This window comes from Topomyia yanbarensis, chromosome 3 (genome assembly GCF_030247195.1).
Source record: "Topomyia yanbarensis strain Yona2022 chromosome 3, ASM3024719v1, whole genome shotgun sequence".
Classification (NCBI taxonomy): Eukaryota; Metazoa; Arthropoda; class Insecta; order Diptera; family Culicidae; genus Topomyia; species Topomyia yanbarensis.
In genome coordinates, this window is record NC_080672.1 from 166,979,954 (window position 1) to 167,006,895 (window position 26,942).

Genomic DNA, 26,942 nt, shown 5'->3' on the forward strand with positions numbered 1-26,942 from the left:
CTGAATAATGATACACGACCAGACCAGCAAGCTTTGGCTATAAAATGACCATATAGAGCATATTTTCAAAAAAGGTATGCCCTGTCTAGAAATATACATGACTTATAAAGTGCAACGTCAGAAGATAAATTTATAACAATAAGACCTATTACTTTGTCGAAGACGTCATATTTCCGTGTAATTTTATTTAAAAAGTTGCTAACAGCACCGCCCTAGCGACTGAATAACAGTATTATTTGTTTGATGTTTGATTACCAGAAAATCAGCATACTCGAATACTTTCGTGCCGAAAACGAAAACAATGAACCTCGACCAACTCTAATACCTACTAAAAATTTCCTATTTCCCAAATGGTTACGTTACCACAAAATGCAAATTATGCAAACCCTTTTCGATTCGCTCCATTTGTTCCAAATTCCAACTATCGCTTTGGCCCATTCCAGAGCCCAACACACAAAACATTTCAGCAGCAGTGACCAATTGAATACGATTAGATTGGAGCAAAACACAAACTACAATCAGTGTTAACCAGGACCGTCACCCGAAACATGTTCTGCTCGTGTAATTCGATTTCAGAACCATTTTACTGGCTCCAGCAACCATTTGCTCAGGTTGGCCCGTTTCACGTAGACTTCCGAAAGTAATTTACGGTGTCAGGTTGTCGGTGATAATTCAATTTAGTGGAACAAAAACCGGACACTATAATGGTTGCATTCTCTTGAACAGGCAGTGGCCGCCCGAATATATCTCGCATTGCATTGTGTTGAAGCTGAACGTATCAAACGTAGCAAAATCTGTTCTGGAATGGCCTTAGTGGTATTTCTCTAGCCGGTTTTGGTTGTTTGGTGCTGGTGTAGGCATTAACAACAGTAAAAACGTTCCACACATTAGTTTTTACAATGTGCCAGATTAACTTCATGGTTGAGAGAATTTGGAAATAGTTTTCAGATCTTGGTCGACTATTTAATACCGTTTGATAGTTGATCTAATTGTTTAATATCACCTGATAGCTGAACTAATACACTAAAAGCACTTAATTAGCAAAGCAGAAAGCATCGAAACTCTCAGAGTAAATTTACGGCCAGCGTAGAGAATGGTAGAAGCCTGCGATGCACCCTTTCATAAAATTGGCTCTATGTGAAAGATTGAAATTATGTACTCCGCATTAGCATCAGAGAAAGCCACTTACATAGTAGCATAAATGAACGAAAATGTTATAAATGCATTTGCGTTCTGAATAACTCTAGGTTGTTCAAAATAGATTGCTTTAAACTTTTTTACCCTATATGTAATATACATTTTTAGAGTTTCTTTCCGTGTGAGATCTACTTCTGCTTTGGCGAAAAAGGAAAAAGGTTACGATGCACCAGAAGGATTACAGATTACAGAGTATTTAAATGTATGAATTCAGGAGTGTGTTAGAAGGAGTAATTGGTTACGAGCAGATATATCTATATATCAGTGTCATTATCTAGCCACCTCCATTAGGATAAATAAAAAAATGTAACACATTCAACACAGCTGAGCAAAGGTTAAAAAAGGATGGCACAGTTCAAGCATAACACTGTTCGACAAAAATAACAATTTGATTGTGATGTTACCCCATATGGTTTTTTCGGAAAGTATAAGAACAATGATACAAAATTGCGTTATCCCTTTGCCTCTAATAGATCAGGATCGGTTTACCGCATATAAGGTCTTCCGGGACTATGGGCTAGCTATCAACAATACGCTACGTTGGAAGCGTAATTGGAGAGTCTAATGAAAACCAAAAAAAAACACAGTTATTAGCTTGACACGAATGCCACAATCGTGGTAAAATGTCATAAATACAAAAAAACAGTTATTAGCGCCGGTTCGTCGACGGGACAACAAGAGAAACATCTATGAGCACCCTTTGGGGCATGGTCCGACGTATACGTAACCGAAACAATATCTACGAGAGCGCAGAATGTTCAAACCGTTGAATACAATTGTGGAAATATCTATTACAGTTATCTGTCTCTATGTCTATTTTCTCCATCTCGATATTTCTCCCTATCTCGATTATTTCGTAAGTCCCTTCAGATTGTCTGTGAAAAACAACCTCCGTATCTCAATATTTTCTCTATCTCGATATCTCCCTATCTCGATGTACCTAACTTGAAATTCACCTACAATTTTCTCTTTTTATGTCGATGTGATCTTTTTTTGCGTTGGCACATCACATAGTAGGTACAGAACGGAATGAAGATTGACGATTAGGGCATTTAGTCCGGCCTTTGCTTGTTATGTATTGATATGTTCTCTTAGAAAGAGCCATATCAGGCATTGTAAAAAAACTCGTGTTTGGCTATATTCTTCACCGTAAAAATTTGTGCAATTACTGGTATGAGCGATTTTTTTAGAAAATTGCACACTACAGCGGAACATTTAACAATGTGTTTGTTTACAAACGTTTCGAAGCTCCTTTAAAAATTAATATTAAATTTGTCAATTTTGTTGTAGATGTCATTTTATTTATTTTAGTCATTTTATTGAAAATAAAAAAAAATATCTGCAAAAATATTGATTTTTAAAGCTGCACAGCCGTTTTCCAGGGACTCTTCTGAAAAATAAATCATGTGATGTGCATATTTCTAGATTGAATTATTCAAAAAGTAACAAAAAAGATTGCGATCTCGTAACTGAAATTTAATTAATGGGATTAGCCAAACCAAATAATATATTGCATGTTTTGATTTTTGAAGCAATTTTGGCCTTATAATGCCATTCAACATTCAAACAGAAACATTCAAAACAAAGCTATCAATGATTTTTTTATATTCTCCCCAACTTTGTTGAAAAAAAATGCAAATTGTAAACATTAGCAAGCAACAGATAACTTCTCACATGCGGGAGGATTAATAACCGAACTAATATCTCTATAAAATGAATAGAACTAATATCTCCATAAACGAACTACTCTCTCTATATAATCAGAAACATTTAAACAATTTCGACAATATAGTACGAAAATGTAGTTTTCGTGGTCAAAATAATTTAGATTACAATTTTGCACAATTGTAAACTTTGTGGAGCTTATGAATTGAAATACAGAACAAATATTTACGTTGTCTTCCACTGATACTCCCTAAGACGAGCATTTATCTTCGTGTCGGGGCATGCATTATTATGTCCTGAAAGAAAGAAGATACCAATATGTTCTCTATCTCGATCTTTCCCTATCTCGATGGTCCCTTCAATATCGACATAGAGAGAGTTAACTATATAGACATAGTTAGTACACTTTGCACCTTTCTACCTATATAATAGCTCGCCAGACACGAAATGGATGAGCAATGTGTCGAAGATGAAACACTTGAAACACAAAAATGTCATACTTAATTAACTTAATCCCTATTTTTTCTAGCGCATATGGAATTCTGAAATTATTTTTTCTTAAGACCGTTGGGGCCAAGAAACTCGAAAAACCTTTTTTGGTTAAGATATGGGCTTCTCTCACAGTGTTGGAAGCTGCTCAATGTTTACCTTCCGATGCTCAATATAGCTCTCCTAGAATATTTGAAATAGTCTAATGACATGATAAAGATAGCCAAGACAATCAAAATTGATAGGTTTTATCAGTGTTTAAGTGTTTATTGTAATACAACTAAAATACATCAAATTTTAATTTTTCGCTATTTACTCCTTTACTCAAATCAAATTAATAACCATAACTTCAGCTTTACGAGTAGAACCTATAACTGTTAGTGCTCGAATCAAAGGCCTAATAGTTTTACTTAGTTACCTTTCCTCTGTTCGTGAGCAAATCTTGCCTAATCTAAAAGTTACAGCTGTTTAAAAACGTTGTTGTTTATTATGAATGCAGCATTAGTTCAATGTTTTCTTCCTGCTTTTTTGGCATTCGGCATATCTCCCTTCTTATATAAACATTGAAAAATTCACCTTTCCGATTTTGATTTCATTTTCAGTGCATTAATTGCAGATGGATCCAGGCCACGATCTCTCTGTTAGCTTGACACGCATTTTACAGCACAACATTGAACACTGAGATAATATCATTTAAATTTAGAGAGTCTTTCGCAGCAAACTAAACATTTCCAATTTTTATCTATGATACTGACCGTCGTTTTAATCGGCAGCCAACGTACCAAATCAGCAAGGAATATAAAAGTTCCATTAATCTAATGTATAAGTTTGTCCTTAGGTTCGTTGGAAGAGGCGGATGTTAGGATGGATGGGAATCCAGTGTGTGCCTAGTAGATGAGAAAGCAGCAATAAAAATGACATGGCTTCATTGTAAAGAGTTACCGTAAACAAGCCGTCTGATTGGAATGGAGAGTAGTACACTATTCATATCTGTGTTTCTACCCAAAAATCTTTTTACCATACAAAATAAGAATAAATTGTAAGAATATACGAGAAATAAGCAAAGATTTTTCTTAAAGTCTAGCATAAAATATCAAACATCTCATCTATGCAAAAATTACCAGTGATAGTACAGTAGCATCTGTGAACGCGAGCAACCCTGGTTGAGGGTGCGTTCAGAAAGATGTGATGATACGATCAGCCTTGGCTCCGGCTCGTCGCCATAAATTGAGATGCAAATGGGCAGCAAATTATTTAAATTAAGTGTAAACAGCTCGGGTGCCTTGTTGACGCTGCTCACCAATGGAAAGGACAGTCTAAGGCTAAACAGCGCGTGAATAAGTGTTTTTGCGGAGGCGTTGATTAACTCTACTTTGAATAATTGAAATTTTGCTGATGCGCTTCACATGCTCCTGTATTGCACTTGGTACTCTTTGTCAGATACTGGGTAGTTTGCCTTAGGGTGAATTGCGCTCGTAATAATCGACAACGTTCTTCCCAACTCGGTATGAGTGCGCTGTTGTGCACTTGGTAGATGTAGATGTATAAAAGTAGAGTGAAAATGAACAGTCAATTTGCCGCTTGGATCCACCCGATTGTACCTTAGGATACTACATTCAAGAACGGTTGTAACTCAAAATTTATGATTCCTATAAATATGGAAGAGAATTCTGTAAATAAAAGCTGATCATTAACATTTTATTTGTTTGTGAGTGCTCGACGTTACAATCTTTTATGAAGCGCAGACAGAGTCGTCTTCATGCTAGGTCTCGAGATTTTAAGGGTCCAGCAATAAAATCGATGAGGTTATCTGTACAAGCTTGGAAATTGAAAGCAGACTGCACTTGAATATTTACTAAAGTTCTGTGAAAAGTTGAACTGCTTGTCTTTTCCTTCGTAGTATGCGATCTTTACGAATATGAAAAATTTAAACCATTGTCAAGGTTTTCCTATCGACTAGCTCAAGTTGCTTCTACAATCTTCTGCGGAAAAAACTTAATTTTCAGCATTTCTTAAATTTCTTGCAATGTGTTTTATTTCATGCATGTTTCAATGCTTTACTAAGCTGACCAACTCTGACGAAAAAATCCGTACACCATACCGCAACGAAACGAAATCGTTCACCACGCTCAGGCAAACAGTCCGCACAGTGTACGGATTTTTTCGCCAGAGTTGGTCAACTTAGCTTTGCATATTATAGAGACCTGTGATGCGAATTCGCAGTTTAAAATTCTAAATTTCAGTTGAACCTACCGTCACCAAGATTCAAATTCAAAGCCTCCCTCAATAATCTACTTTCAAATTGGCGGGATCTCATAACTAAACCGAACGCCTTTATTTCAAAATGACGCTTTTCCATTATCCAACCAAAACTGGCATCTGATCTGTAGTGGACACTGGACAGTATAGAATAAATGATGATAAATAGGTAGTTAGATGCGAAATTAAATTTTCTCTCTAAATTTTAATGAAAATAAAGACTCTTTCTAATGAAAACGTTTAGCAATTTCCAGATTTTTCATGAAAAAAGGTTACTTTCACATTGTTGTCCTAAAACCGCATAATATTTTCAACAAAAGAACACAACACAGCATACCGTTGGTAAGGTCATTTTTTCTTCCTTACAGAAAACTCAAAAAAATTAAAATTGGCTGAAAAATGACCACGAAGAAAATGTTGTAGTGTCAAAAGTCCTGAAAAATAGTTTTTTTGCTATAAATAAAGATTTTGAGGTATACAACATTTTTCATACATTATTTTGTGTTGTATATCTACAACCTATACTAGGTCATTACAAAGTACAAAATCACTGTTGCATTGTGAAATCTACAGCATACAAAATTTCACAGAACATTGAAATAATTAGAATCGTCCACTGAAGCATAATATTGTCGGAGCAGAGAGCTAAAATAAACACGTGTTTTACCCAGGTTATGCAAATCTACATATATTCGTGTCGCTTAGCCATGCCATAGACTCGAAGCATCGATTCTAAATGCTGTATGTTGAAGCTGTTCTAAATGATGTATTGGGCATTTGAATCAAAGCCGATTGTGAGTGTTCCCCAATATAAGTTAAAGTATGACATGACCCATTAAAACAGAAATCATAAAGCAATTACACCGAAAAAGACGTGTTTCTTGTTAATGTCTAGCCAACAAAACGATTAGTCATTGTTTCCACTTGCCATGATGCATTCTATAATTATCTTCAGAGAAAACAGTATGTACGGAACAAAAAATCAGTGCGCGAAGAATTACTCTCTTAATCGGATTTCCATTCCACTTCGAACATGTTTTCGTTGTACTTTAGTTACAGTTTATTACCGAATACCACCTTTTCTGTGGCAATCTGATTCCTGTTATAAGGACCAGTCACATCCGCCATTTTCCCTTTCATGGACTCAAAGACGGTAGGGGCATTTGAAATCCAGTTGTATCCCCCCTCCGTGGTGTGCTAATTGAATTCGGTATCCATACTCACCAGCATATCATCCATGTAGTGTTGGAAGAAAATTACTTCTGCTGCTCTGGGTAATTGGGTTGAATGCTGCTTCTTTGCTTTATTATTTACGTATTGCGCGCAACTGGGGGAACAGCTAGTGCCGAATGTCGTCACATACACACTGGTTTTGTTATCCGTTGCTTTGCTTCTTCAATAGAAACCTCTGACATTTCTACTCATTCTTTTAGCATTTTGTTTTGAGGTGAAGTACTCCTAACGTTTCAATATAGGGGCGTCGATTCAAAATTAACTGCAAAGCAAAACAATTACGGCCGTACTACTTTCCCTTGCAGAAATCGGCATTCTGTTTCGTCAGACTTCGCACCCGTTTACTAGTATACTGAGCTCGTGCAACGATTCTATTGATTGCTACGAATCCTTTCTGGATGGGGCTGGAGCATGACGACATGTGGCTTATGAACCCAGTGCCTTACCTTCTGGATTTCCGAGTTAAGGGTATACTTAACGAAATATTTAATATTTATGCTATTTAATCGAAAAGATTGCCAACAATTTCTTCATAGCCCCGAAGAATTTACTCTAATGTCTACTGTAATAAAAAAAACAAAAAGGTTTTGCGTATTTGTATGCGCCGTAATTGGAAGTGTATTGTATTCGACCGACAAATGAGCAATTTTTGCACACTCCAAGAATGAACCACACCAAAAGTTGGTGCTTACCATGTGTTAATAATCCAATAAAAACAATAAATCGGCGCAACGCCATGCACCAACTCCTACCGAAGAAAACGAACTACGAATCAATTTGCCAACTACGGTCCAAATCCACTTTAAAACTGTATAGGGTAAAAAACCTATTTTGAGCCTATTAGGAAAGAGGCTGCACAATCGAAGAAATGTTTATAGATGAGCTGCAATATTTCTGCCTTATACCTATCTAAGAATCAACATAATAACAACAATGGACTGTAAAATGTGCATCAATCATCATCCTGTCATTTGCACCATTGCGTAGAACAAAGATGGCAGACACGGCTACAAATAGGAAAGGTGATAATAGAAATGATGGTGGAAACGTTTTCGTCACTAATAATTATTTGAAAAAAGCAAGATTATATACGGCAACAGGGCTGTGGTTCAATGCCTCCAAATTTTAATAGAAATGACAATTAAATTTCAAGAAATTATCTAAAGTTTGTTTCATGTCCATGATGATAATTTTTTTCATACTTTTACAATGTATGAATGATAGAATCACCAAAAGTTGAGAATGTGTATATTGGATAGTAGGTAAGTCATATACGCCTTATACGCTGTGCACCTGGGTTCAATAGTCAACTTCTGCACAACGGCTTTTAAAATTTTTGAACTAGATAAAATAGGCAAGGAATTTTGTAATCGAAATAATAATGAGGAATAATTTAGTTTTGGGATGTTGATGGTTTTGGTTCAACCTCCAGAATCTGTCTTTGCTAGGAAAAATGACGACTATTTCAAAATCTGACATGTTCTCCTATGTATATGACGCAAGAATTCTTCTGCATCACAATGCAAATTCCACTACAAGATACTTCCATTACTATGCCGAGCTGCCAATCACCCACGCCCGATCAAATATAAATGCACTTTCCAGCTCAGGTTCATTCCACTTTCGATTGTGCATCAACGGTCCTTGGCCTCTGGCAGTTCACAGATGGCGAATGAAAATACCGTCATTACTTCTACCAGACCGACACAGACCATTGAAAGCTTTTTACAACATGTAGCAAGTTTCCTTCCGCCGTCTGATTGGATAGGACGGTCCCATTATGATCTCTCCATTCCGGTCAGGGCTCACCGGGAACACGAAGTAGAAAAAAACAACCGAAGCACGCACCTCTCACTCACATCAGGCACATTTCCCACAGTGCCCCGTTCCATTGAAAGGAAATTTGCGCAACACAGGACACGCAATAGTGTTTGCTAGACACGGTTGACGCTTTCCACCGTTCGGATGTTTATGAGTCCCGGTGGAGTATTAAGGTATTTGCCTTTAAAAATATACAGATCTGAAACTGTAGGAAAGCAATATGCAAACGCAGGGTTATTTCATTTTTAAAGGTCTTCTGATGTAATTGGATGCTGATAGAAGCTTTCCTTTTTGGGACTAGTAGGGTAGAATTTGGTTGCTACCGTGAAAAGACTGATTACGACGAGCTCGTATGATGGGTTCACATAGGATTCTCATAATTATATCTGTCGTTTTGGTTGTCAAAGTACTGTACATTCTGAATATTTCATTTATATACGAATATATTAATAAATAATGCTACGTTGAACTGTAAACCATACCCTTTTCCGAACTGGCGTACCATGGAAGGTGAAGACGAGTACCATGACTAAAATGTGAGAAATGCTTAGGTTCGGTATAGGTTTCCCTATCTACATGGGGATATCTACATACGTAGCATAAAGTTTAGCAGTTGCTTTTTTTTTGGCTTAAATTCGATGTGATGAAATTTTGGGTTCCGGTCTACAGGGATTAGGCATTAATCCTTTTCTCGGAAGACCATTTCGTTGAAATTAGATCTCGCTGTTGGACACTGCTTCAGTTCAATTCGGAAAAGAAGCACCTTCATATACTATGTATTAAATCGACCGACATACTAATGTGTTTATTTCAAACGAGATAAAAAGCGGTCATGAAAGCGAAAATTTTCAGGCTCATCGGACTATTCAACCTAAAAATTTCATGGAATTTATTTTAAAAAAAGTATAACACCATTAAAAACAATGGTTGTTATCATCCATGCTTCGGAATTTTGAATCTAGATGCTGCCAAAAAACTATACTAAACATTTTGTTTTCAAAACATAAAACAATTTGGGTGTTAAATCGCTCTCGATTCATCGACTGTCTAAAATTTGCTAAATTATCGCTTTAGATATGAGACAAAAACTATGGCTAAAACAACTAAATCTATTTGAAAATATGATGTTGGTAGACTGGTTATTAGCCTAGAAGAAAACCATTGCAGATTCTTAGTTTAAAAACTCTCATTAATATTTTGAGCCTCTAACGAGCAGAAATAAGGTATTGGATGAAACATCCGATACACCCAAGTAAGAATCACTATGGACAAATGCGAAATAACTGAAGGATTCCATTAGAAACCGGCCGACGGCAAAATATGACCAACGTCGACTCGAACAAAACTTTACATTTGTGTTCGGTTTATGAATCTCCATGATTTTTTCTGGCAATATCAATATTCTGATACAAGAGCAATTTTTCAAAAGGGCGTAAACGTTTCTACGTGCAATAATTTCGATTTTTTTTTGTTCGATTGCACTATTTTATACAGCAAAACACTCTGAGAATGAAATACAGTTAATGAATACTTCTGCACGAAAAAAATATAAACTGAAAAAAATATTGTGTCATTTTTCACAAAAACAAAAATTATGATAAAAATTTAAATTACAAAAAAAATCATTTTTTCTAATTTTTTATGTTTTGTCAACAAAAATCTAAAGAGAAAGGAATCATTTTGAATGTAATTTCATGATGGAGATATTATCAACAAAAAAGTTTTTCTAACAATAACTTTATACATGTTTTAAAATTCCATACTAATTGACATACAAAACTGTAATTTTATTACTGAATATAATTCTAAGTATCATTTTAAATCAAAATGCATTTAACAAATATCTTCCAAAATGCGATAGTTTTCGAGATATTTGGAATTTTGCTCCAAAAAAAAAACAATTAATTCATGTAATTATGTACTTTTTTTTAAAGTTATTCGCATTACCCCACCATAAATTGTCAAAAGTTTAATATTTATCGTTTTAAAGACATAAAAGAAGCTTTTTCAGTGTATATGGATCATGGAGAAGCTTTTAATAAAAAAGTTTTCCTTACAACAACTTTTGACAAATTTTTATAATTCATACTATTTGCAGTCAAAAGTACAATTTTATTTTTGAATATGATTCTAAATGCCATTTTAGATCAAAATGCTCATGACAAAAAATTTCTGAAATGTAGTTGTTATCGAGATATTTTAAATTTTGTTTTAACAACACAATTATTTTGTTTTATTACGACCTTTTCAGAAGTTATTCGCTTTTCTCCGTCGACAACAATTAGTTTTTCGTAAGGCCCATAACATTTCCTATAACTTTCCCATTGACGTCAAGGCGATATTGTAAACCGTTTGAAAGCTATACAAAAACAATCAAAATATGATTCAACCATAGAATCTGATGATCAAACTATATAGTTAAATTATATTTTGGTTGTTTTTGTGTAGCTTTCAAATGGTTTACAATATCGCCTTGATGTCAATAGGAAAGTTATAGAAAATGTTATGGGCCTTACGAAAAACGAAATTTTATAGATATCTGTGGGGATAATATAGCTATCATTTGGGACTAAGTTTGTGAAAATCGGCCCAACCATTTCCGAGAAACTGATATGAGTTTGCTAGTTTTGAAAGATGGCCGCTTTTCCCGGGCCCTTCCGCAACCGTCTATGGTGGTCAATGTAGTCAACGAAAGTTTGTTTGGCCGTCGGTGACCTAGAACTGCAAATTTAAGTTGTTTGAGAGACATTTTAGTGAAATTTTTACCTTTTTTGCTTTCATTGGAGTATCGGTTTGAATCACAATTTGCTATGTGATCGCACGTCACAACCCGAAACTCCGGAATCGGAAGTCGGTTCGGGATAAAATTTAATAGCCATTTACAGAGACGCAACATCTTTCATTTGAGACTAAGTTTGATTGATTCGGTCTAGCCATCTCCGAGAAACCGATGTGACTGTTATACTGAATTTAGATACTTCCGCCGGGGCTTCCGGAACCGATGATGGTGGCCAATGTGACCAAAGAGACTTTGGATAGCTGTTACTGACCTAGTACTACAAATCGCAGCAGTTGTAGTCACATTTTGGAAAAATTTTCACCATTATACATTTATTGCAGAATTTATTAAAATCGACATTTTCTACGTGATCCTACTCAATACCCTGTAATTCCCGAAACGGAAGTCGGATCCATTAGAAATTCAATAGCAGCCAATAGGAACGTTGCACCTTTCATTTGGGACTAAGTTTGTGAAAATCGGTTCAGCCATCTCTGACAAAAGTGAGTGAGATTGTGTTCGCGTACACACAGACGCACATACACACACATGCATACATACATACGCATATACATACACACACAGCCATTTGCCGAACTCGACGAACTGAATCGAATGGTATATGTCACTCGGGCCTCCGGGCCTCCGTTAAACAGTCGGTTTTCAGAGCAATTGCAATACCTTTCTATTGAGAAAGGCAAAAATTGATTGGATTTTTCGATCCACTCAAGTAGGTATAACCCCTGAAGATGGCGGCTTCACAAGAGTTTTTCTAGCTCACCTCACACTATAAGATACAGATATCTTATAGTGTGGAAGGTTTGCAAGCAGATATCTTTCGATAATAATTTGCTAAGTTCTAGACGAGGATTTGTTAAGATCTTTTGTTGGCGTCGGCGGTAAAACATGATGATGAGTTATGTTCTATCAAAGACCATCCGGTAGACTTGGGTGCAATGCTCAACTCCTACTTAGCAGAAAGCAAAGGATTCTTCACATTTCCTTTCGATCATGTCCATATGAGCCTGCCTAGTACTAGTTTATCGTTCTAAGTGCATAACTGATTCGCTCCAGAATACCTATCCGTTTTTTCAATTTCATTTCATTCGTTTCTCTTAGTCTTAAATTTGCCGAAAATTGCCAACAAAATCGATACAGAATTTTCCATCTAGAGTGATTCCTTACTTCAATTCCCATCCTTCTCTCTTATAAATCCAAGGGTCTCTGCTTAACAAATATATTGCAGGCCTGCTTAAATTCTCTTAGGTTATTGGTTCGCTTGGCGTATTCTGGTAAAGTGTCGAACAAGTTGTATTCATTATAAAATAAAACGTCCTACGTACAAGATTTCTTAGCACTGAAGAATCAAAGATTGCTGGCTTGTGCTGTTAAAATTTTTACTCTGTAGATAAAAACAAGTGTGTTATATTCAATTCGTCGCTGTACTGACATCCATTGAAAATAATCGAGCATTAAACTTCGTAGAGTTAGTCTGTAACATCGCAGTAATAATCGCATTACCTTGTTTTGGAGAATCTGCATTCGCTTACGCTAGTTCTTGGATGCTAGGAACAGAATTGAAGCGAAGTAATCAAAATAACGAACTATAGACACCAGTGGCGGCGCTAAGGGGGGGGGGGGGGGGGCAAAGGGGGCAGCCGCCCCGAGCGGCAAAATTTGGGGGCGGCAAATGCTGCTCAACATAATTATCTATTAGTGGTCATCATTGTTCATTAATCGCGATAAACGTTAAGTTCGTGTGAAACGTTTGAATTCATATTGCTTTGGTGATGGTAAAAGATTAAAAGTGTTAACGATTAGAGGTACGACGGATCTGACGGAACTAAACAATATACACTCAGGTTTTTTTTACGCGGGGGATACGAGCCGCGTAAATGAAAACCGCGTAAATGAAAACCGCGTAAATTTCAAAATCCGCGTAAATGAAAACCGCGTAAATTTCAAAATCCGCGTAAATGAAAACCGCGTAAATTTCAAAATCCGCGTAAATGAAAACCGCGTAAATTTCAAAATCCGCGTAAATGAAAACCGCGTAAATTTCAAAATCCGCGTAAATGAAAACCGCGTAAATTTCAAAATCCGCGTAAATGAAGAGCACTTAAATTTAAGAATCCGCGATAAAGGGAACCTCATTGATGGATACCGCGTAAATTCCAAAATCCGCGTAAATGAAAACCGCGTAAATTTCAAAAACCGCGTAAAAGAAAACCGCGTAAATTTCAAAATCCGCGTAAATGAAAACCGCGTAAATTTCAAAATCCGCGTAAATGAAAACCGCGTAAATTTCAAAATCCGCGTAAAAAAACCGCGTAAAAAAATACCGCGCAAAAAAAACCGCGTAAAAAAAACTTGAGTGTATATCTGAACCTGAACCTCAACCGTAACGATCTTAGAAAATGCAAGCGAAAATTGTTTTGAAAAACCTGTTTTAATCCACCTAGAGGTGCAATTGTGCCTTTCTCATTTCTCCAAACTGTGATTTAATAGCTGGTTCGTACAATATAACTTTATTGTATCGATTTTGTTGGCTATTTTCGGCAAATTTGAGACTAAGAGAAACGAAAGCAATGAAATTGATAGACGGATAGGTATTCTAGAGCGAATCAGTTATAAACTTAGAACGGAAAACTAGAACTAGGCAGGCTCATATGGGCATGATCGAAAGGAAATGTGAAGAATTCTTTGCCTTCTGCAGAGTAGGAGTTGGGCGTTCCACCCAAGTCTACCGCATGGTCTATGGTAGAACATAACTCATCATCATGTTTTACCGCCGACGCCGGCTTTCGGCGGTAAAACATGATGATGAGTTATGTTCTACCATAGACCATGCGGTAGACTTGGGTGGAACGCCCAACTCCTACTATGCAGAAGGCAAAAAATTCTTCACATTTCCTTTCGATCATGCCCATATGAGCCTGCCTAGTTCTAGTTTTCCGTTCTAAGTTTATAACTGATTCGCTCTAGAATACCTATCCGTCTTTCAATTTCATTGCTTTCGTTTCTCTTAGTCTCAAATTTGCCGAAAATAGCCAACAAAATCGATACAGTAGAACCTTGCGTCAATTAAAACATAGTAAAATATAACTTTATGGAAATGTCTTTCATTCTTATTACACTTGGTAAGTATATATAAGAGCACCTTTTTGCATTCATCGCGGTATCGGTTTGAATCGGAGTTTTCTATGTGATCGACCTCCACAACCCGTAACTCCGGTGCTGGAAGTCGGATGGAGATGGAATTTAATATCAGTTTCTGGGGACGCAACACCTTTCATTTGAGACTAAGTTGATCAAATCGGTCTAGCCAATTACGAGAAACCAATATAACCGTTATTCTGAATTTGGATACTTCAGGATCCGTCAATGTTGGCCAGTGTGGCCAAAGCGACTTTGAATGACTGTTGGGGACCTAGATCTACAAATTCAACAGTTGTGTTTACATTTTGGAAAAAAAATCACCTTTTTACATTCATCGCAGAATTCGTTAGAATCGGGATTTGCTGCGTGATCGTACGTATCACCCTGTAATTCAGGAACCAGAACTCGGATCCACACAAAATTCAACAGCAGCTGATGGACCTTTCATTTAAAATTAAGTTTGTCAAAATCGGTTCAGAAAATTCCGAGAAACCGATTTGGAAAAATCAACAAATTTTGTTTTGTAACCGTACTCTTCAACTCGTAATTCGGAACAAGATGTCGGTTGAAAATGAAATTCAATAGCAACCTATGGGAATATTATACCTTTCATTTGAATATTAGTTTGTAAAAATCGGTTCAGCCATCTCCGAGTAACCGATGTGGACATTTTGTTAACAAATCCGCACATACACACACATACATACACACATACACATACACACATACATACATACACACATACATACACACAGATATTTTGCGATCTCGGCGAACTGAGTCGAATGTTATATGAGACTCGGCCCTCCGGGCCTCGGTTAGAAAGTCGGTTTTTGGAGCAATTACATAACCTTTCTATATAAGAAAGGCAAAAGAATAATATTTAATTAGCTTAATAAGCATGAGTTCAATGTTATCTTCATGTGATTATAATTTGCAAAGGTTGGTGGAATGCGTTTGAACGTGTAGGGAATGGGGGTTTAGTAGAGTGGGTGTGGAGGATGCGTCAGAAATCCTTCATCTTATTTCGGTATACGGGGTGGATGAAGGAAATCTGGGCGTGAGGGTGATCCAAGAAGAGGGGAGTGATGAAGGAGGGAGGTGTAAGGGCAAGGTGGGGAGGGGGGGAAGGGGCGGCTACGCAATACTCAACTGCATATTTTGCCTTCCATTTGAGACTTGGTTTGAGAAAATCGGTTCAGTCATCACCGATGAACCAATGTGACTTTAATTGTGGAATATGCCCGGAATTCCGGACTTCCGGAATCGTCGATAGTGGACAATATATTCAAAGAATGTTTGATTGGCAATCAGTGATCTAGATCTACGATTAGAAGTAATTTGGTGACCATTTCAATAGTTTTTAGCCTCTGAGGTATTACGATTGTACCGATTTATATGGGAAATTCCAGTGTATCCTTACTAACACCCCTGTAACTCCGGAAGCAAGAGTCAGAACCGAATGAAATTCAGCAGCAGTCAATGGCATTACTGTATCTTTCATTTGAAATTAAGTTCGTAAAAATCGGTAGAGAATTCGTTGTGGAATGGGTGTGATATTAGCTTAGGAACTTGGCGGGTTCCCCGAGGGCGTCATGAACCGTCATAGGTGGCCAATGTGGTCAAAGCTGCTTTGATTGATCATTAGTGATCTAGACCCGCAAACTAGAGTAATGTTACATCAATTTTAATATGTTTTACATCATTTGAACATTATGGTGGTACCAGTTTATATGGGAATTTGCTGTGTGACCGCACTCTTCAACCCGTAACTCCGGAATCGGAAGTCGGATCAACTAAAAATTCAATAGCAGCTTATGGGAGCGTTATACCTTTCAGATGAAACTAAGTTTGCGAAAATCGGTTCAGCCATCTCTGAGAAAATTGTGTGAGTTTAAATGACACACACACATACACACACACACATACACACACACATACACACACACACATACATACACACACAGACATTTGCCGATCTCGACGAACTGAATCGAATGGTCTCGGCCCTCCGAGCCTCGGTTAAAAAGTCGATTTTTACAGTGATTGCATAGCCTTTCTTTATATGAGAAAGGCAAAAATCCTTTATCAATAACTTAACTATTCTTGAGAAGAAAAAAACTATACTGGCCTGAAGTTAACAAAAGGAAGAATGCAGTTTATGTCTCACAAATAAGGAAACAGAAAATTGGATTCTTACTGCTGTAATTGAAAATAAATTTGGTGTTAATTTTTTGCTTATGTTCAATTATGTTACTATGTTTTAATTGCCGCAAGGTTCTACTGTATCGATTTTGTTGGCTATTTTCGGCAAATTTGAGACTAATATAAACGAAAGCAATGAAATTGAAAGACGGATAGGTATTCTAGAGCGAATCAGTTATAAACTTAGAACGGAAAACTAGAAACTAGGCAGGCTCATATGGGCATGATCGAAAGGAAATGTGAAGAATTCTTTGCCTTCTGCAGAGTAGGAGTTGGGCGTTGCACCCAAGTCCACCGCATGGTCTATGGTAGAACATAACTCATCATCATGTTTTACCGCCGACGACGTTTTTGACAACGGTGAAATCTTTGAATTAACATTTTAAATCTTTTGTTATCTACCGTACCAATCAGTCTAATACCACCATGCCCTTTTGGTGTATCAATATGTCGTCTCTAGCTCACTCCTTTAATTGCCGTTTGTCCCCAGCTTCGCAGAGCACGAGGACTCCTCAGGTTCCCTCCATCCTGGTCGACCTATCTTGCTTGTGCCAGTCGGATTAGTTTCGGGACCCATTTTTACCGGGCTGTCGTCCGCGACTTTAACTACGTGCCCAACTCACCACAGCCTCGTATATTTTGCTGTGCGAACGAAGGATAGTATAGTTCCAGAGCCACAACGTGATCTTCTGATGCCCTTGGCGGAGTCTTAGTTTTGTGTCCACTTTGACTTTCCTTTTTTGTTCGACTTTCGAACAATAATTATTGAAAATCGCACACTTATCGTGACTTACTTCATGACTTATCCGCACTTAGTTTATAATGTAAATCAAGATATCGAAATATGTATACTTTTATATTTTTTCCCCTTTTTTATTGCGACTATGTTAGTCACATTTTCTTTTTTACGTTTTAACGGCATTCAATTAGCTAGAGATTACTGGGTAGGGAAAGTTATGAAACCTAGAGCCATAGTACTCAAGTGAGAGCAAGGATGTGAAGTAAACAGATCGGAAAACTGGAAGTGTCAGGGTCATTAGAACAGGCCTAATATCGTACGGGCTTAATCTTTGCCTTCTGTTAATGAGGGTCGAGCTTAGGCAGAATAACTACGAATCACCCGAGTTCACTAACATGTGTCCTGATAAAGGTAGACGTATCTATCTTTACCGTGACAACCGACAAAAATTAAGCCACGCAAGATCACCACTGAAAACCTGTCTTTTATAAAAAAGCACGAAAACTGTTTTCTAGAAAATCCCTATAAAGTGACATGGAAAATCGAAACCATCAATATAGAGTACCAACAGATCAATAAAGTTTGAAGACATGTAAAAATAATTTCACTGCAGATTTGTTTTTCGAGGTTAGGTGCTTGATGCCGAGGGCCGGAGCATTTTTTCAGGAGACATTATGACGCACTGACAGCATATAAATGTCGGTTTACATAGTTGAGATCGACGGTGTTGTTACCGTTTCGATTAGGTGATTAAGTGAATCGGTTGATTGTTTCAAGGACCGCTTTCTCCAGTGAGTGAAGATTTTGAATGGCAATCGCACAGGGCGGGACAAAATTGTATGCCCCTTCAAACTTGTATACTTTAGCAGTATTGCTGTGTTGGATTTGTTCTTCACAAGGTTAGTACCGCGTCATGTTTTGCACTAAATAAAGACAAATAGGCCATTGTAGTAATAAACCCGCGAGTGGCAAGTACGCAGAGAATCAAAATCCAATCAAAGCCGCTCTAAGCAGGTGGCCTGCTTTACTGACCATGATCAACTATTCGTCCCTTTTTTGTTGCTATGCAACTATGAAAACGAGCGTTAAGTTTGCAACAATTTTCGCTATTTTCAATTGGTAGTCATTGCAGTTCGTTATGTAATCTTCTATCAACTTTAGATTTGGCTTTTTCTTGTCACTACACACATTCTCTTGCTGTTACTTGAGCAAGCGTGGGCGAATCTTGTCTAGCACTATAAAACCCAGCTTGTTTGTTGTGCCGGCGCTCTGGTAGAATGTGGCTGCTCGATGCTATCTTTTTCACACTTTCTGCCCTGCCGAGCAAAGTTTCTGCAATGCCACGATCCCGAAGTTACGAGTTTACAGCCCGTTGTGCAAAACTCGGTCGATCCCCTGGAAGCCAAGCGACTTACAGTTCCAAATTTTCAATAGTACTCTTTTTTTCGTAGCATGACTTAATCTATCTGGCATGACCTCCTATCTGGTCGGGGGCTTCTCATTTTGCTACTGGAGGGGACGATAACCCACAGATTATCCGTTGCGTGTCCAACAAAAAGAAAACAGGCCAACCCGGGTACTCGCAAATTCAAAAGTTTGTAGCTATGTAAATTTTTAACCGATTTAGAACCCTTTTGTATGTTTTGAATTCAAGAAATCATCAACTTTTAGAATCAGTGAAATTGAACACGACGAATATATCTGGTTAATCCCGCTAATCTGGATTTCCGGAAGGATATTCCAGTACTGAGAAACAATTTGTAACCTTTGAATTATTTCGGAAGGTTCTTATCGTTGTGGGATCATACGACGATTTGACTTCGGAACGGTCACTCACGGCCTTGCGGGTACCTGCTCCGGAAAGAGCGTTGCAATCATATTATTATATATTTTACATCCCAGTATTGGAACTTACCTCCAGAAATCGGAATAACCGTGAACCAGGTGCATTTTTTACAGATTCTAAAAGTGGTTGAGTTCTGAAATTCAAGACATCCAAATGTGTCTTTATTGGAGAAAAATGCCATAGCTACGAGTATTTCTGTTTTGATGTTATTCGGGTACCCAGCCGGGCTGTTACGGGTTAAATAAATCCAAAAGCCCTTTCTCAAACCCCCGATCACTGTATCATTGGTTTTTTCCCACAAAAACAATGCTTGGTATGGTTCTAAGATTGTCACTAAGTTGCAATTTCCAGTTTGGGAAAGAGTACTGGAATTTCATGAAATAAAATCTGCAAAGAAGTTCGCTGTTGGACACATAACGGTTAAGTGTGACCTTGTGAACAGAGTTGTAACCTCACTTTGCTCGCCGTGAATAATACGCAACGCTGCCGCAAAGCTACTTGGTCAAGTTTGTATACGTTTTATTCTGTTGAATCTAAATGGATAAAAAAGTGTATTCATTTTATTATTGAAAGTTTAATTAAAAAATAATCGTTTTTAGGTGCAATATATGAACTACCGCGGAAAACTGTATTGATGAGATAGTTTGGTTAGTAAGAGGGCGGCAAATTTAACTTTTAGCCCCGAGCGGCAAAAAGCCTAGCGCCGCCACTGATAGACACATTCTTTCGTGACGTTTACAAAGATTTGACGAATTTTCATTCGACAAATATATTATAACATTATCAAATGAACGCCTACATCAAAACTTATTACAGATTTGGAAAGTAGACAAAATTTCACGAAAGATTCAATCAATATGAACTGAATAAATCATTGGTCATCGTGGAAAAAAGTTTACGGTAGACCACTTTCGAGACGAAAAGGTACCTGTTAGTACAGTTTACCGGATTCTGGCATCCCTGAGCGTGGATCGGAAAGCTGGTAGCGGCCGTGCGGGGAAGATAACGACGAAGGAAAAAAGGAAGCGCTAAAACAACTGTTCGACAATAAGGACGGAACGAATTTGCGTGACGCAGGCCGAAAATGTCACTGCTCCCACACATTGATTCACCAAACTCTCAAGATGTAGGACATCATCTGTCAGAACTCGGTCCCCGAGTAGATCGCGATCGTGTAATCGCTGTGCCGGTGGATGACGAAGAACTACCGCGGCACGTCGTTCGTGCTGGACGACGAAAGTTACTTTTCGCTCTCGAAGACCCACATTCCAGGAAATGACAGTTACTATTCCAGCGTCAAGTCGGCCACACCCCCCGAAGTAAAATATAAGTTTAAGCATAAATTTGGAAAAATAGTTATGTTGTACATCGCCATATCGGACAAATGGATTTCAAAGCCGTGGTTCAAGCCGAGTGGTCTGGCAATCAATCAACAAGTGTACCAGGTGGAGTGTCTTGAGGAAATTCTTCTGCCGTTCTTAAAGCATTATGCGGATGGGAAGTACGTCTTCTGGCTGAACAAGACGTCTTCCCATTACGCCAAGAACACACTGGAGTACTTGAGCAGAAAAAGATACCGTACGCCTTACATTCCGAAAGAAAGGAACCCGTCCAACTTTCCCCAGTGCCGTCCTATTGAGAATTTTTTCGGCTCCCTCAGTGCTTTTGTGTACAAAAATAATTGGCGGGCCATGGATATGAAGCAGTTGACCACCAGGATCCGGAATTGTATCCAGATGATGGACGTCAGTGCCGTTCAGCGCTCTTATGAGAGGATCGCGACTAAATTGCATACGGCTGACCAGGGCTCCTTCTCATTATGTTTCCATTATTTTTTTTTGTTTTTTAACTAAATGACTGAAAAAATTCTCATTTTTCAATGAACACCCGTTATGAGCATGTGTGATGCAAATGTATGCCTTGTTTAATTTCTTCTGTAGCAAGAGGAAGAGAATTCGAGTGCATAGTGCCATGATTAAATAATGTTTTACGCTTGATTTATAGCATGGAACGGATATTCTTATGTTATGATACAGAGCATTATTGCAACCTTTAAGACCATACTAAATAGTAAGAGAAGCATTAGAAGCGTTATATATTCACTGCTAAAAGGATTCATTCACACAACACGAACCAGAAAGCTTTCCACGAAACGTAATCCGACGATCGATAAAGTTCTTCAATACTATTTTAAAAATTCATATTAGATTGTGTATTTTAGTTTCTTTTTGCGATTCATAATTTAGTTCAGTTTCACTTTCAATATTTTCAATTCACGAAAAATAAATACAAGAAGAGAGTTTGCATGTATTTATCTTATTGACATAATCTGACAATAGTGTTATTGAAACACACCAAACATTTTTAATCATTCGTATTGAACAAAATAAGAATCTAAACAGTGCATCGGTCTTACCCATCCAACGACTGTCGGTCTTACCCCAACATCACACACTGTTTTTCGAATACCCGAATAATAGTATCAAATAGCTAAAATTTATCTTCATCACACCCAGATGACAACTAAAAATAACATCCAAGCGCACATCAGTTCTTTTCGTATGTTTTGTTCATTTTTTTCGCGTTTGATGAACCTATATAACATTGATACATCTCGAAATGCTCACAATATTAGCACCAATAAAATCCTGTCATTATTAGAGGTGTAGAAAAGAAGAGGCATATATCAGAATTTTTTCTTGATGCAATTAAATGGTGAATCGAGATCTTGTAAAATAGGATTTATAATACTAGTTGTGAAGCACACGTAATACTTTTTTTAAGTAGTTTTGTCACAAGATGACGGCTGTGCAACAATTACCGCAGATGCGTTTTATTCCGGAAGAAAAGCCGGGCAAACCTAGGGCTTAAAGCTAAAATATTTTCGTTTCCTTAGAAAAACAGCAAGCAACGCACGTAGGATTTTTTTTATATTTTGAGTTTTTGCAAAAAGGCACGCTTTTAATCGAAACACACTGAAAATGTCATAAAAATTGACACAAAATTGCTTCTTTAAAAAAATCCGCAATAAAAAATAAAATCCTTCGTACGTCGCTGGCGCTATTTTGAATATACTGTAAAAATTTCAGAGCGGTCCAAATTTATTTGTTCGGGTTACATTTTGAGCCAGATCAAAAAAGTGGTATCAAGAAATACGCAGGTAAAGTTATTGGTACACTGAGGGCATGTTTAAAAAGCGTTGCGATAGAAGTGAAAATTTGAACATTTGTATAATATTGTCGCCTTTCAATTTTTCAGATACTTTTTAAGCCGATAAAAATCACAAATATAAATTGATTTTTCAAACAAGTCCTGGGGTGTCAGGCTGGCCCATAGTGTCGGGCATACCCAGAGGAACTCCTTATTCGACATTATGGTTGTGGGGCTTAACTATCATGCGTCTCCGTAAGAATACAAATGAAGGAGGCGAATGGTATTTTAAAAAAATAAAATAGATACCAATTTTAGAAAAGGCAAAATGTATCTCAAAAATAGATTTGCATTTTGCAGCAGGTTATGTACACTCAATTTGGGAAATAAAATATTGGGCATTTCGTCTGAAGCTTCGTCATCTCGTTTCCAGATACACCGAAACATAGCACGTGAAATATTGATTTTGGGCCAAAAATATTATTAAAATCTTTTGATAATAATCAGATTTGCTGTATTTTCGACTGTTCATGTTTTATTTCTCTAGATTTGTAACCGGCTTTTCAGTCTGTTTTTTTAATAAAGAACTCCTTTATGTTCTCTTCTTCCGACGTTTCGGTCCTTATTGGACCTTGAGAAAGGTTAAAAAATTAAGATTAAAAAACAGGGATAATAATCTGAACTATGAAAATGAACTAGTGGCAGTAAATTTAGGAAATTTGAAAAAAAATCACATATACGAAATTGTAGGTAGTCGTACCAGTTTTAAGTAAAATCGAAGCACATTTTTCTTGTTCAGTACAAATTTTCGAACAGTTGTTTCCTTCGATTTATTCAAGACTTGCTCACAAAAGTATTTTAACCCTTCATTCCAGGACTAATAGTTGTACGTTTCATACATATAACTGAGATTATCGCAATTAACGTGATTAGATTCCATTGGTATAATACAGCCAGGAATAGTTTCAGTGAACGGCGAAAACTAAATTACACTATAACTTCGTTGTCTTGAAATATTATTGAAAACTGATAAATCCTAATAATTTACACTGCCGATGACTATCCCTTCCATTCAATCGGACTATAATGAATGCTAGAAAAACTGAGTCCAGTATAGAAAGACAAAAATTGAGCAATTTCTATTACTACTAGAGAAGCAAGTTTGCATAAAAACGACTTTCTAGTACTATTCTGTTTCTAAGGAGCATTTATATATTGTAGTTGTAGGTAAAACCTTTAAAATGTGATTTAAAATGCATACTATAAAGACTACTATGTTAATCGCTCAAACGGCTGGCTGGCTCATGGTATTATAGTAGGGGGAAGTAGAGCAATTCGGACCGCTGGCCAATTCGGACCCGCAGCTGTTTCTCAGCTATGGTAATATTATGAAAAGCGTATGTATCATTTTCATGGCTGTCATGTGGCTCTGTTCTGTCTCACAAAATATTGCGGTTCTCAGTTTACGTGTGCGTGCGCTAGGAGCGAATGCTGCGCATGTGCGTGATTGATCAGGCTTTTAGTTCTATAGCTCATAAACCCTTACTAGGTCCGAATTGGCCCAGTTCCCCCCAATCAGACAAAATACTGCATCCATGTTGCGGGTAGTAAATTTAGTAAATCTTTATCTTGTGTATATTTGAGATGGTAAACAAGCAAGTTTCAAACAGTAACGTTACATAGCGAACCCGAAAACCCCCAGATCTACATTTAACTTCATGCATATGCATTTTTTTTAGAAAAAAAAGTTGAGACAACCCAACTTCTCCTTAGAATTTCGAAAAACACAAAAAAACACTTTTATAAAAATAAAAACGCTTTTAATCCACCTAACAGTGTGATGATACATTTCTTATAACTCTTATCGCTTTCTTCGGGTATTATATCGATTGAGAGCATTGAGCACTTGATGCTTCGCGATGTTTTTGATAACACATTCTATATGGGATAGTGGAAGGACTCAGAGAATCGCTTAATTTAGCATAGGACAATATCAGCGCAAGAAATCTCAAATGTTGAACCAATTTAATGGAAAAGCGGAAAAATGGCCCATAAAATAGAAATACAAACGAATTATAATAATGCTCCGTTAATAACATATATAAATTCTTCAATCAATGTATTGTGTCGCGATAACAGAATTTTCCTAAAGGGGTTATATATGTTTTGCTACGTCAAAAAATCGAAAACCATATTTTCGAATGGATTTGAAGTTCATACTCAATAGCGTTTACTCAAAATCCCAACGCGGCTGAGAACTATGCACTGAAACTTCAGCTCTTGATATCTTGAAGCTTTACTTCGATATCGACTTTATTTAATATGACTTTCCAGTGTATCTTTGACCTGAATTATTATCCCTAATCCTAATATCAAAGAACAAATAAAAAAAACTCTCGAAACCCGTTATCATTATCATTACTAAAAAATTTTTTCGCGAAACTTTTCAATAACCTTCCGTCACTTCTATTAAAAATTTTCAAATACTTTATAATTTACATAACCTTATTAGGAACAGTTGTTTAAGAAGCTTTTGTAATATTGTGTATTTTTCTATCTGCAACATAAAAACTCTTAAGTATGCCAATTAATTTAGGATGCCCTTTTAACATAAATTATCCCTCGAATGGGAATCTAGTTTTTTCTAAAATAATAAAAAAATAACATATTATAAACAATAGAAGAGATTTATCATAAACAGTAAAATCATAATAATTTAATTAAAATAGAAAAAGCTTAAAATATGTTAATATTTTGAACACATGGAGCTTTCATGTCTTCAACAAAGTGGTTTGTAATAGCACTCCTCAAAATTTTGCTGAAGATATTAAGTCTGAAACTAAATTGGTTTGAAGAGTAAATTCGCTATAAATACTTTTTGGAGGATATAACGCCAAAATTATATTATCAAATGATGTACTGTTTAACGTTTGTAAAATTCATCGAAGATACTAAACTTGCGAAATTGGCGGAAAGGAAAACGCTATTTTTCATAAATTTCCCTACTTTTGGAAGGTGGTTTTCTCGTTTTTAATTCTATAACGTTTTCGTCTCAACTCCACGCATTCCCAAAATAAAAACATTTTCAGCAAATGTTGGAAGTTATGCAATTTTTCGGTGAGAAGTTCTAAGTTTCAAAGCAATTCCAGTTTCACTTCCTATTAAAAAAGATCCTAATCCATATTACAGTACACCCCTTCAAAACTGAATTCAATATGATAGGAAATTATGATTATGATTATGATTGATTTCAGAACTCTGGAATGAGTCTCTATTGGAATGTTTTTAGGCAAGTATCCGATGGTTATAAGACAGAAGGTTCGCGCAAATGAAAATGTTTGCACCGATAAGTGATCAAGTTCCATCTAGACCACATGGAATTGTTCGATAGTTATTCTAGCGGTTGTAGATAGAAAAATGAAATACGAAATTCATTCGATTGAAATAATATTTGGCTCATTTAAATGGATTATTACTGTATTGAACAATAAATAGGCGACAAAGGGTAATCCACAAACAACATGCCATAACTTTTAAAATATTCGAAATATGTATTTGATGTCTTCAGTAAAGTTATTCGTAAAAGTAAGAGCTACAAATTTGCTAAAGGCATTATTTCAATACAATCACTTCCAAGAAAATTTATGACAATATCTCACTCTTAGGGGGATAAATCAGTAAAATCACAATACCAAAAGAAATGGCATATTGTATGCTTTAAATTCTTCGAAGATACTATTGACTGCAAAAAACGCGATTTTTTCACCTTCAAACATTCATGTCTTGGAAACTAAACATCAGGATCAAAAACCATTTAAAAGCGTTCTGTTTGGGCCTTTCATTTAAAATTGGTTTGGATAAGATCGGTTCATCCATTGCTGAGAAACACGAATGAGAGTTTGTCCGTTACATACACATACACACACAGATACACATACACACACATACACAGACATTGTCCCAAATCGTCGAGCTGAGTCGATTGGTATATAAGACTCGGCCCTCCGGGCCTAGGAAAAAATCTTGAAAGTTTGAGCGAATTCTATACATTTCTTTTCTAAGAAATGTAAAACATTAAATCCAATGTTAAAACTATGTAATAGTGGATAATTGCGTTTTTGATCACCTATCGATTCAACAAAATGTATATACATTTCCATTTTTAATAGCTTTACAACCAAAATAAAAGCGTTGCTCATTTCTGTATACATTGCTCTATTTTTACGTTACTTGATCTATGTACATTTGCAAGCAACGAATCATTTATCCCGAGAATACAATCAAACGGAACGAAAAATAGATTATAAATGAGTATCCGATAAAAATTGATTTAAACTATATATACCAATTCCATTTTGTCCCCCTACTGGCACTGATTTTTGAAGGGATTAATCATTTAC

The 26,942-nt window shown here is 36.6% G+C and overlaps 1 protein-coding gene across 9 annotated transcripts in view; it reads left to right on the forward strand.

Moving 5' to 3' along the window:
• Positions 1-26,942, forward strand: part of LOC131689160 (small conductance calcium-activated potassium channel protein) — a 761,072-nt gene that overhangs the window by 236,361 nt on the left and 497,769 nt on the right. The gene's annotated exons all lie outside the window — the stretch shown is intronic.